Consider the following 11832-nt stretch of genomic DNA (forward strand, 5'->3'; position numbering starts at 1 on the left):
AATACTGGACACTAAGAACTTTACAAACAACAGAAGTTTGCTTTTTCCCAGTGCTGGAAGTTGGGAGATGGAGATTAAGATGCCCATGGGTTCTGTTATCTGGGGAGGCCTGCGTGCTCTGCAGGGGTAGGGCTCTGTGCCCTCACAGGGAGAAAGTGAGAGGCAAGAAGGACAAAGTTCCTTTTCTAAGAGCACCAAATCCTATTCACAATGGTGGGGGGGCGGGGCTTTGGCTTTGTCTCTCCTCAAAGGCCCTGTCTTAGCAATCACACTGCAACACCTGCAACTGGAAAGGACATATTCAAACAGTAGTACAGGGCTTAAGAGTTCAAAACATGACTTTTAGGAAGAGACAAACAGCTCAGCCCATAATAATCAACTTGTAATTTGTTCTGAGACAACAGAATATGACCAAAGTGTGGGGATTTTGTGCATGTAACTAAGATTCTAAATCAGTTAATGTCCAGTAATCAAGAGGGAAATTGTGCTGGATGGGCCTGAATTCATCCCTTCTGTGAAAGCATCTTTCTTTGTGAGCTCCATGAAATAAGCAACCGAGGGGCAAGGAACTGTAAGTGACATCTAGAACCCAAGGGACACCTTCCCAACCAATAGCCAGCAAGGCATTAAGGACCTCAGTCATGCACTGTGCCTTGGAGTCGAGGTGGGATAGGGAGCTGAGAAAGCAGAAAAAGGAATTCAGCACAGAGGACATCACAGGAGCAAAGCCTAGCAGGCAGGGAGTGTCTCATTTTATCTGAGATTTGAGTATGTTCTGAGGAGACGGCAGAAATGTCTAGAAGCAGAAACCAGAACCTGGAATCCTGCAGGGCCAATATTCTTTATACATGTGCTGTGTTTTACTGTCAAGTATTGTTAAAATTGTCAAATTGGCTAGTATCTCAGTTTGTTCCTGCTGCTTAATGAAATACCAGAATGGCTAATTTATAAATAATAAAAATTGATTCCTCATAGTTCTGACAGCCGGAAGACCCACATCAAGGTGTTGGCAGGTTTGGTAGCTGATGAAGGCCTTTTCCTTACAAATGGCACCTATTTCATTTTTATTAGCGCATAGTTGCAGAACATACTGGTCATGTTTCTGCTAGGGATGTGGTCCATGTACCTAACACAGCTTGATTCTTTTTTCATCCTCTCCATGCCTGCCTCTCTCTCTCCATTTCCTGGTCCTCTTGCCTTTCTCAAAAGAGCTCCTCCTTGCTGTTTCTGCCCAGGCGGAAAGGCAGAAAAGGCAAAACCAACTCCCTCAAGCCTTTCATTAGGCCACTAATCACACTCATCAGGATCCCACACTTGTGACCTAATCACCTCTTAGCAGCTGTACCTGTTAATGCCCTTGCACTGGGGATTCAGTTTCCACGTGGTTCTAGAGATACACAAATACAGCATCTGATCACATTGAAAAGCATGTACTTAAACTAATGTATACCCATAATACATGTTTTCCCTTACAATTGAAAATTGAAAATATTGCAGGTAAAACTCTATATTTCCAGCTTCTTAAAGGTCAGAAATGTAGAACTAGGAGGCGGTCTCCTAGAGTAGCCCTTTCTTTCATAGAGGGCACCCTATTCTCTATGCCCCCGTCTGCTGCTCCTGGACTAGTCCCTCAATATGTCAAAAATCTCCACTGCATTTGATGCCTGTAGACATTGGAATTTTCAAACCCTGGTCAAGCAGTCAAATTCAAGGCCTGTTATTAACAGAGAATGCTCCTGTGTGTCATGCTGAGGAGTTTGGATATGTTTCACAAAAATAATAGAGAACAATCAAATAATTTTAAGACAAGGAATGACACAACTGTAACTATGTTACTATGCCTTTCTCTCTCACACACCATGCACATCAATTCTTTTGCTTCATTTCCACTGTTATTTTCCAGCATTAGCCTATTCTGGGCCTTCAGTATTATTTCTTACTGATAAATGTAATTCCCTTTGCCTGGTATCTCTGCCTTCAGCTTCTTCCTCTCCTTCCTCTTCAGCTCATGCATTTACCACGTGACTGGAATGACTCTTCTGTTAAGTGGAGACAAAGAAAATAGGTGATATTTTATTAGTTTTGGCTAGCAGAGAGAGAGAGAGAATGAATGAATGAATGAACCTATTTCATATGGGTCACACTAAAGTAACATGGATACAACTGTGTTGTTCCTTGGTTTAAAATCATTTTCTCTGTTCTCTATTATTTTTATGGAGAAAGAGAGAAAGAGAGAGGAGTCAGAGTAATTGGGATACAGTATATACTTTTAGGTTGCATAGTTCCTGTACTCCCAAGAAACTAGAATAAATTGGGATACTTTTAGGAATTAAATTTTACATGATCAGCCTCTCCTCCCTGAGATGCATGCTTTACTTGCCTCACTCACAATTGAGAATTACTTTAGTTAAAAGCCACTGTTACTCATAAAAATGATAATTTTGCTTCTTCCTTTCCTATCCTCATTCCTTTTATTTCTCTCTCTTGTCTAGTTGCTCGGCTAATGCTTCCAGAACTGTGTTAAAGAGGAGTGGTGACAGTGGACATCTTTGTCTTGTTCCTGATTTTAGAGTAAGAGCTTTCAGCTTTTTTCCATTTAGTATGATGTTTGCTGTTGATTTTTCCTAATTGGCTTTTGTGAAGTAAAGACAATCTATTCCTGTTTTCTGCAGGGTTTTTTTTATCATGAATGCATGTTGGACTTTATCAAAAGCTTTTTCTATGTCTATTAAGATGATCATGAGATTTTTGTCTGTGGCTCTATTGCTATGATGTATTACTTTAATTGATTTGTGTGTATTGAGCCATCCCTGCATTCTTGGGATGAATCCACTTGGTCATGATGTATAGTCATCTTGATGATTTGCTGCATTCTATTTGCTAGTATTTTATTGAGAATTTTTCATCTATGTTCATGTGGGAGATTGACCTGTAGTTGTCTTTTTTGTTTGGGTCTTTCTTTGGTTTTGGTTTCAGAATAATACTTGCCTCCGGGGATGAATTAGGGAGAATTCCTTCCCTTCCAATTTTATTAAAGGTTTTCAGAACTGGCATTAAATCTCCTCCAAATTTCTTGTAGAATTCAGTGTGAATCCATCAGAACCTGAGCTTTTCTTTGTTGGTAAGTTTTTTATTACATTTTCAATTTTGTTGGCTGATACTGAGTCATTCAGGACTTTTATGTCTCCTTCATTCTGCTTAGGTAATTCATTTATATCTAGGAATCTGTCCATCTCCTCTGTATTTTCCATCCTATGAGAGTAAAGATTTTAAAAGTAGGTATTGATGATCTTCTGAATTTCTACAGGACTAGTAGTGATTTCATCCTTTTTTTCCTTATTGCATGAATTTGCATTTTTTCTTTCTTTTTTTGATAAGGTTGGTAAGGGGTTTATCAAGTATATTCTTTCAAAGAATCAACTCTTTGATTCCTTAATTCTTTGTATTGCTTTCTTAGTCTAATCGCATTAATTTCTGCTCTGATCTTTATACTTTCCTGCCTTCTTTGGGCTTGACTTTCTCCTCTTTTTCTAGAAGCTTGAGATGCAGCATAAGGCTGTTTATTGGTGCTCATTCTCTTTTCCTGATGTGGGAATTTACCGCTGTAAATTTCACACTGAGGACTGCTGTAATTGTGGCCCACAGGTTTTGTTTAGACGTATGTGCATTTTTATTTGATTGTAGATATTGTTTAATCTCTTCTTTAATTTCATCCCTGAGCCATTGCTTGTTCGGGAGGGTGTTATTTAATTTCCATGTGTCTATGGAGTTTTTGTGATTTCTTTTGTCATCAATTTCTAATTTCATTGCACTATGATCTGATAGTATGCATGGCATGATTTCAGTTCCTTTGCATTTACTTAAGCATTTTCTATGTGCTAGTACCTGGTCTATTTTAGAGAACATCCCATGTGCAGCTGAGAAGAATGTGTATTCTGATGTTGTTTGGAACATGCTGTAAAGATCTACTAAGTCCATCCATTTGTTCACAAGTTTGATTCACTTCTGTTATTTCTTTGATGATTTTTCATCTAGCTAACCTATCTCTTTGTGACAGTGGTGTTTTACAGTCACCTGTCATCATTGTGTTACTGCTTATTTAATTTTTCATATCTGTTAAAAATTGTCTTATATGTGGGTACTCCTGTATTTGGTGCATAGATATTTATGGTTGTTATCTCTTCCTCTTGCAGTTTTTCCCTAACAAGTATGTAATGACCTTCTTTATCTCTTTTGATCATTCTTGGTTTGAAGTTCACATTGTCTACACACAGAATAGCTACCCATACTTTTTTATGGGTTTCTGTCTCATTATTTTCTATCCTTTGACTATCAGTCTATAAATTTTTTTTTGAGTTAAATGTGTTCCTTGAATACAGTATATTGTTGGATTTTGTAACTGGGTCCATTCTGCCGGTCTGTTTCTTTTGGCTGGTGAATTGAGGCCATTTACATTAATGGTTAATTAATGATATGTATTAACTTATATTTGTCATGTTATTTTCCTGCTGTTTATTCCCTACTCTTTCCCTCTGTTTAATTGCTTAGTCCACATGATGATTCTTTTCTATTCTTGTTCTTCAAATTGTGCTCATTTTTACCTCTTTCTAGAATATCTTTTAGTACTCTTTGTAAGGTTGATTTGGTGCTCATGAATTTCCTGTTTTTCTTTGTCGGGGAAATATTTTATTTCTCCCTTAATTTTGAAGGATAGTTTTTCAGGGTACATCAATCCGGGTTGGAAGTCGCTTTCTTTCAGGACCTGAAATACTTCACACTAAGCTTTTCTTGACTTGATGGTTTGTGTTGAGAAATCTGCAGTGATTCTAATGGGTTTTCCTTCATAGGTGATATGTTTCATTTCTCTAACAGCTTTTACTATTCTGTTCTTTGGCTGAATTTCTGGGATCTTGATTATTATATGTCTGGGTGTAGATTTATTTTGGTTATGATTAACTGGAGTTCTATATGCTTCACTTATTTGGATGTCTGATTCTTTTTCCATGCTTGGGAAACTTTCTGCTATTTCTTCTGCAAATAATCTTTTTATATCATTTCTGTTGACTCCTGCTGTTTGTGTACACCTATTAATCTTATATTGTTTTTCTTTGCCTCATCTTGCAGCTATTGAACTATTACTTCCTGGTTCCTTGTTATTTTTAAGAAATCTTTTCTTTTGCTATCATTAGGTGTAATGCTGCCTTTGAGGTCTGAAAGTCTAACTTTAGCTTCATTCAAGCAGTTTTGCCAGATTTCAATGGAATTTTTAATTTCCTGGATATCTCTCTGAATCTGTTTCATGCATTCTAATTCTTTCCTACATTGTTCATTCAAGGTTTCCATCATTTTTCTATGCCCCTCTGTTTTTTATCTATGTGTCTTTACATGTGCTGAACATTATTGCTGTCATTTCTTTTTTACCTGAAGGATTATTTCTAATCTGATTTCTTCTAGAGCCTGGTGGAGTTGTTTCTTTACTTTAGTTGATATCATTTCAGAAATTTCAGATGTGTGACTTCCAAGCTATTCTATGTTGATGTCTGCTGGCCTTGTTTAGCATGGTGTGGAGGTCTGAGATTGCATTTTACTCCTTTGTTTTGTAATTTTTTGAATATTCCAATGTTCTCCAGAGCTCTGTGAGGCTCCTGTAAGGCTGGGGGTGTATGGGGCATAGTCAAAAATGTTCCTGATTCTGTCTGGGGCTCAGTATGTCTCCCAGGACAGTGTGCAGAAGGTGGAAGCAACTCACTGAGGTTCTCAAAGCTGTCTGGAGCTCAGCATGGCTCCTCAGCCTGGCCAGGGGGGGTGTGTGGTCCACAGTTATAGAGCTTCCCAAAGCTCACTGGGGTTCAGCATGGCTCCCACTGCTCTATGGAGGGTGTGGGATGCTGTCACTGAGTCTTCTGAAGCTTCCCAGGGCTCAGCATGGCTCCTGTGCCAGTAGGGGGGCCCAGGGCATTGTCACCAAGGCTCCCAACTGTGAGATACCTATACCCAATAGTCCATCACAATTACCTCTGTATCCCCAAGTGCTCTATGACATTTTTGTGGAGCTTTTGATGCTAAATATTTTAATATCTAAAATGGTAGTATTGTTGTAATTGCATATTTTATCTTGTTCAGTGGTACCTTGGTTCACTAACTTAATTCTTTTCACAACTCTGGCTGCAAACAGAATTGGATGAATCAAATTCCATGGTTAGATTTAATGTTGACCTTCTAGAGAAATTTGTTCTTATATTTTAAGTCTTTCTAATTAGGATGAACTCTTCACCCCTTAAGTCATTGAATATCCAACCAACTTCAACATATTTAAACAGTTATGTCATATATGAAGCAGTCATATACACTAAACTGAATACAAATGTGAATAAAAGATGATTTCTTTTCCTTGAGAATCACAGTTTCCAAAAAGAGCATTTATACTTGAACCTAAATTAATCCATCTAATAACTTACCATTTATCATAATTTTTTGTTCTCAAGTGTTTATTTGACAATAAAAAGGAAAAAAGATTTATCTCAGTTTTACTTCTATATCTTCCCAGTTTATTTTGAAAGCAATCTTTTCTGATATCCATATGAATATGAAAATAAAATGAAATTACCTATATTTGCCTGTAACTTTCTTATTAACATATCTCTATTTAAGCATACAAACATAATAAAACTTTTCCAACTTTTGAACTTCCTGTTTTATACCTATCCCAATTTGTATTTGACATCTAGACTACATGTGCATAAAAAGCAGATACACTCTTCATCTACTCATAATACACACTGCTTATGATTGTTGTTCTCTCTGGATAGAATTACATTTTTGAAGGAAAATAGTTTAAGTGGAAGCAAATAAGCAGACCTCCTCATGAAATAAATTGGACAAAACCAACAACTATTAACGAATCTGTTTCCCATCTTAAATATACGAGGTGTGATCAAAATATACAGTGTGTTTAAATTTAAAAAATTATTATACTACACTTCCATGAATCCCCCCAAAAACTACTCTCCATTGCTTCAGACACTCTCATCCCAAAGCCCTTGCCCTCCCCCAGCAATTCTGCAAGTCCTCTCTCGTGTCTTTACAAAATGTGATCAAACTGCAATGAATGCTGCTGCCAGGTGCCATCTAACGGAAAGGCAGCTCCTGAAACATAAGTGTGTCCTCATCTACCTTATTCACTGGATCTGGTGCTGTGTCACTTCTGGCTCATCCCAAAGTCAAGATGACCATGAAAGGGAAATATTTTTAATGGATTCAGAACATTGACATAGCCATGACAGCTCAGCTACACTCAGGGAAGAGGACTTCCAAAGGTGCTCCGGAAAGTGACAAACCCATGAAACAAGTGTGTCCCGAGCAAGTGGGAAGACCTTGAAGGAAACTCTGGTAATGTGCCTTTTATTGCAAAACTTTTTAAAAAGCTTAAGCATTCACTATATTTTCTGATCGTATGAATACAGATGTGTACAATGATTGTGCGTGAGCTAGAATGTTGCTAATGTTGGTGAAGAGCTGCTGTGGATGAGCTTCTGTGACTCTGGTAGGGACCTGGTCAGAGAAGTGCACAGGAGTGGCGGGCACCACCCACACACTCACTTGAGGTAGCACACACTATCCAGGTCCTCCTGGGCTAAGAGGCTGATCTGGGCCTTTGGGTCATTTTTGCTCCATTGTGCTATTTTGCTGTTCTACATTTGCTTGCTTAACTATTCTGTAAATAAGGAGAAGTGGGATGTTCAACTAGTCTAAGAACATTTACTGTACCCCATAAACATGGAATCAAGCATGTTTATTTATTCTTCTGCAAATACAGCAGATCTGCATCTACAATTATTTTTAGAGAAGAAACAATAAGTCATGTGGGTAACAGGTGGGGCCTGAGGTTTGAGCACAGGGGTGAGAGAGCAGAGCTGGATGGGATGACAAGTGTGGGCCAGTGGTGGGACCTGGCCAGCCTATGAGGCTTTTTCCTATGAGGCTCCACAACATCTGATGCACTGCTGGTACAGCAGCTCGAAGTTGAACTCATTCCCATAATAGGGATCTTCAGTGATGAGCTGTTTTTGTGGGTCATAGACCCCCAAGCTGTTCAATGTTAGCTTTGCTGTTTTACTTGATTACTTTTTCTATTCAAATCTCTCAGATTGTTTTCATCCATACACAGTAGGTAGTCGAACACTGTGAAGTCCTCTCTAGTAACCCTGTCTTACTTGATGCCATGATTTCTTAGGTATCTCACAGCTCCTGGGTTTGGGGCCCAACCCATGTTCCAGTCACAAACAGTGCTGCTGTCAATGGCACAGTTATCTGTAATGTTTGGATCAGTTACAAGTTTTCTGAAAACTGCTTCTACAGTAGGTGACTGGCATGTGTTACCTAGACATGGGGACAGCACTGACCAGAGCCCGGGTTTGGCCGTGTTCCTGAATGGTCAATGGCACCCGTCCTATAATTTTTTTATTAACATGTGTATTAGTCACTTTCTTGTCACTGGGATAAAAGACCCAATATTCTCAAGTTAAAGAAGGAGAAGTCTATTTTGGATCATGGTTTCTGAGAATTCAGTCCATGGTTGGCTGGCTGCAGAGCAGAAACGGCATGATAGAGAGCATGGCTGAAGAACGCAGCTCAATCCAGTGCAAACACAAAGCAGAGAGAGAAAAAGGAGGAGCTGGAGACAGGAATAGACCCTTCTGGGTTACACGCCCAGCCCAGTGACCCATCTCCTCTAACCTTGCTCCAACCCCTAACAGCACATTCAACCACAAACTGACTCACTGATGAGTGTAGCACCTACGTGAGCCAATCACCTTCCAAAAGCCTGGCTTCTGAACACATGAGACTTTTGCGGGACATGTTAGTTCTGAACCCTAATGCCATTATTAACAGAATATTAATGGGTCTCAGTGTTATATTTTTAATGGATTCTCTGACAGTGAAAAAGTAGCATCCTTTATGTCTATCCTTTTAAGGAGAATTTTGGTTTTTGGAAATCCTATCATTTCACAGTGATGATATGTAGCGAGGTACCAGAAGTCATATTTATCCACAGCAGTGTGCAAGTGGATGTTGTCAGAAAGTTCCTGGTTACTACATTAAAGCCCCAACAAAAACAGAATACCCTCTTATAATTAAAAGTTTCACATATAATTTCAAATAGAAAAGGAAAAATTACACAAGGTTTCTTCGTGTAATATACATGCTATTTATGGATTGTATTATGCATACAAATACATTTGCTCTAATAACATCCTGGTTATTTTTTGAGTCCTACTGAGAAGTGAGTGTTTTGAGAGCTTGACAAAGAGAGAAAGTGGTTTGGGGGAAAAAAGTTGACAGAAGTCACACCTCGTCAGTGGGAGTCAAAATAATACACTGAATCTGGAAAGCGGGGTTTCTAAGCAGCTACCAATAGCACTGCAAGTATTAGTCAGCCTGCCAGCACCCTGGTGAACTATCAGCTTGTGGATGAAAGAAAACACTGCCTTAAAGTAACTTAAATTGCTGTGTGGGCAGATGGTAACTGATCACCACAGAGGCTTGCCTCCACACCTCTTAACAGGACTCCGGAAAATGCAACTGCATGTACAAATACACCTGACTTAAAACCTTTCAGCTATGAGGCCATCTCCACACTCATGGAATACAAGTCCTGTGTGCCATGTCGTTCTCCTCCATCTGTGGGACATAATGTGAAACGAAATTCAGCCGTTCACCAAAAGGATTAAGTGCGTTAGGAAGAACACAGTGACAGGTAAGGTTCGGGGGGCCTTATTTTGTGATGCACAGTGGAAGGAAGTAGGTGGGATCTGAAAACAGGTTCTCAGTGTCCATCGGAGCAGTTATGTCTGCTTACACCTAATTCTACCTGTGGTGTTAGTTTGATCCTCTTTCTTTCAAATCATCTTCTTCGAGCATTTAATTGGTGATAGGCACTCAGTAGTGTGCTCAGGATAGAACTGACTGAGATGGAGTGGTCTATTCCTGACAGTAAGAAGAGGAACTTAAAAAAATGGTACACTAAATGCTCTGACACACATGGTTTTATAAAAACTTACAGGAGATCCTGAAGGAAGCAAGTTGAACTTGGAACCTGGAAAGTGAGTAAATATTAGCATGATAAATGGATGCTGAGAAAAGAATAAGAGCAGACACTTTCAGGGAGAGGAAATCCCCTGTGTAAAAGACAAAAGTTAAAAAGTATGGTTCGTTCAAAGCACTGGAAAACTTCAGTATAATTGGATTGGGTATCGTCTGTATTTCCAGGGAGAAGTAGAGAGTGAAGAGGCCGTGTTCGCAGGTATAGAGTGCAGGATCCAAGCATGAAAAGCCTTGACTACCGTGTCAATAATTGTAGATGTTTTCAGTGGGAAAACACTGGTGGGCTTTTACCAGGAGTGGCATAATTCCCTAGAAAGTGGTAGAGCATCGCCCTTGTGCCTATGCATGCCAAAATATGGCTTCTGGGGCTCAACTTTCACCTGTGGCATTTATTAACTTTGAATCCTAGGACAGTGGGTTCTGAAACCTCTTGCACTGAGTCATCAGTAATGTAATCCCAAGAAAGAATTAGTACTTCTTCCTAATTCCTTCTTATCCCTGAGGTTTAATTGTTGCATTAATTCCAAGAACGTAATGATATTTGAAAATTTGCTTCCATTCTTTTGAGTCCAGGATAGTTCTAGATTTATTCTTAAGAAGCTAATAGATATAACTTTACAAGTATTTCTCAATAGAATTTCCTGAGTCAGAAATCTCTGATAAAGTACTAACTTTTGTGTGTTCATGTTATGGTTCAGATCTAAAGTGTCCCCCAAAGTCTGATGTGTTCGAAGGTGGGACTTTTGGAAAGTGATTACATCATGAGACCCTGTGCTCCTCAATGGATTGATCCACTCATGAGTCCATGGGTGAATGTGGTTTTAGGAAGTTGTGTGTATTTTTAGGTGAGACACTGAGAGAATGACCTGGAAGGGTGTATTCCTGTCTCCATCCTTTCCCTTTTCTCTCTGATTTCTGGTTGCCATGGCTTGAGCAGCTTTCCGCTCCCATACTCTTCTATCATGTCATTTCTGCATTGGGACCAGGCAGCCATGGACTGAACCCTCTAAAAGTATAAGTCAAAGTAAATATCTCTTTTTTTTAAATTGCATGTGTTGAGTATTCTGTCTCAGTGATGCAAAAGTAGGAACAACCAGAATTTCCAAAACTGGTACTGCAAGAGAATTCTCATTATTTAGATACATGGTACCTCTTTTCTCCCAACTATGAGGTGGTACTCAGCAGTCTTCAGGCAAAGAACTGCCTTGTAACATTTATGTGACAGTCTCTCCAAACAACAGCACCTGAGATAAATTAAGTTTCTAGATCGATCCACCTGTTCACAGGAAATCTTGTTTGCAGAGAACCAAGTAACATTTTATAGAACATCATGACAGTCTAATCTTCAAAATCTAGATTGTAGGGACTGGGGTTATAGCTCGGCAGCACAAGCACCTGCCTGGCAAGCACAAGGTCCTGAGTTGGATTCCTGGTACCAAAAACATAAATCTAGATTGTGGAGAGAAACTCATTTGAAATGATCTCATTTTTTGTCCAAGTATGTCTGGAGGAAAAAAATAGAGAGAAAAAAGTATAGATTAAAATAATCTTGAGAAATATCAACCAACTTAACATGCAGCCTTTGTTCAGGCTCTTGATTTGAGCAAGCAAACCAACAGCTAAAAAGAGGACAAACAACCAAAAGACAATCATAAAAATCTGAAAGCAGTATTTGCTTGGTAATATTAAGAAAAGATAGATTCAAGGGCTGCAAGAGTGAGATTTATA

At 39.0% G+C, this 11832-nt stretch overlaps 1 pseudogene; it reads right to left on the reverse strand.

The window, feature by feature from the left end:
* Positions 1–7958: 7958 nt before the first annotated feature.
* The window catches only part of LOC102003668, a 64677-nt pseudogene continuing 60803 nt past the window's right edge, over positions 7959–11832 (reverse strand).

Source organism: Chinchilla lanigera, unplaced genomic scaffold (genome assembly GCF_000276665.1).
Source record: "Chinchilla lanigera isolate Chin_1 unplaced genomic scaffold, ChiLan1.0 scaffold00022, whole genome shotgun sequence".
Lineage (NCBI taxonomy): Eukaryota > Metazoa > Chordata > Mammalia > Rodentia > Chinchillidae > Chinchilla > Chinchilla lanigera.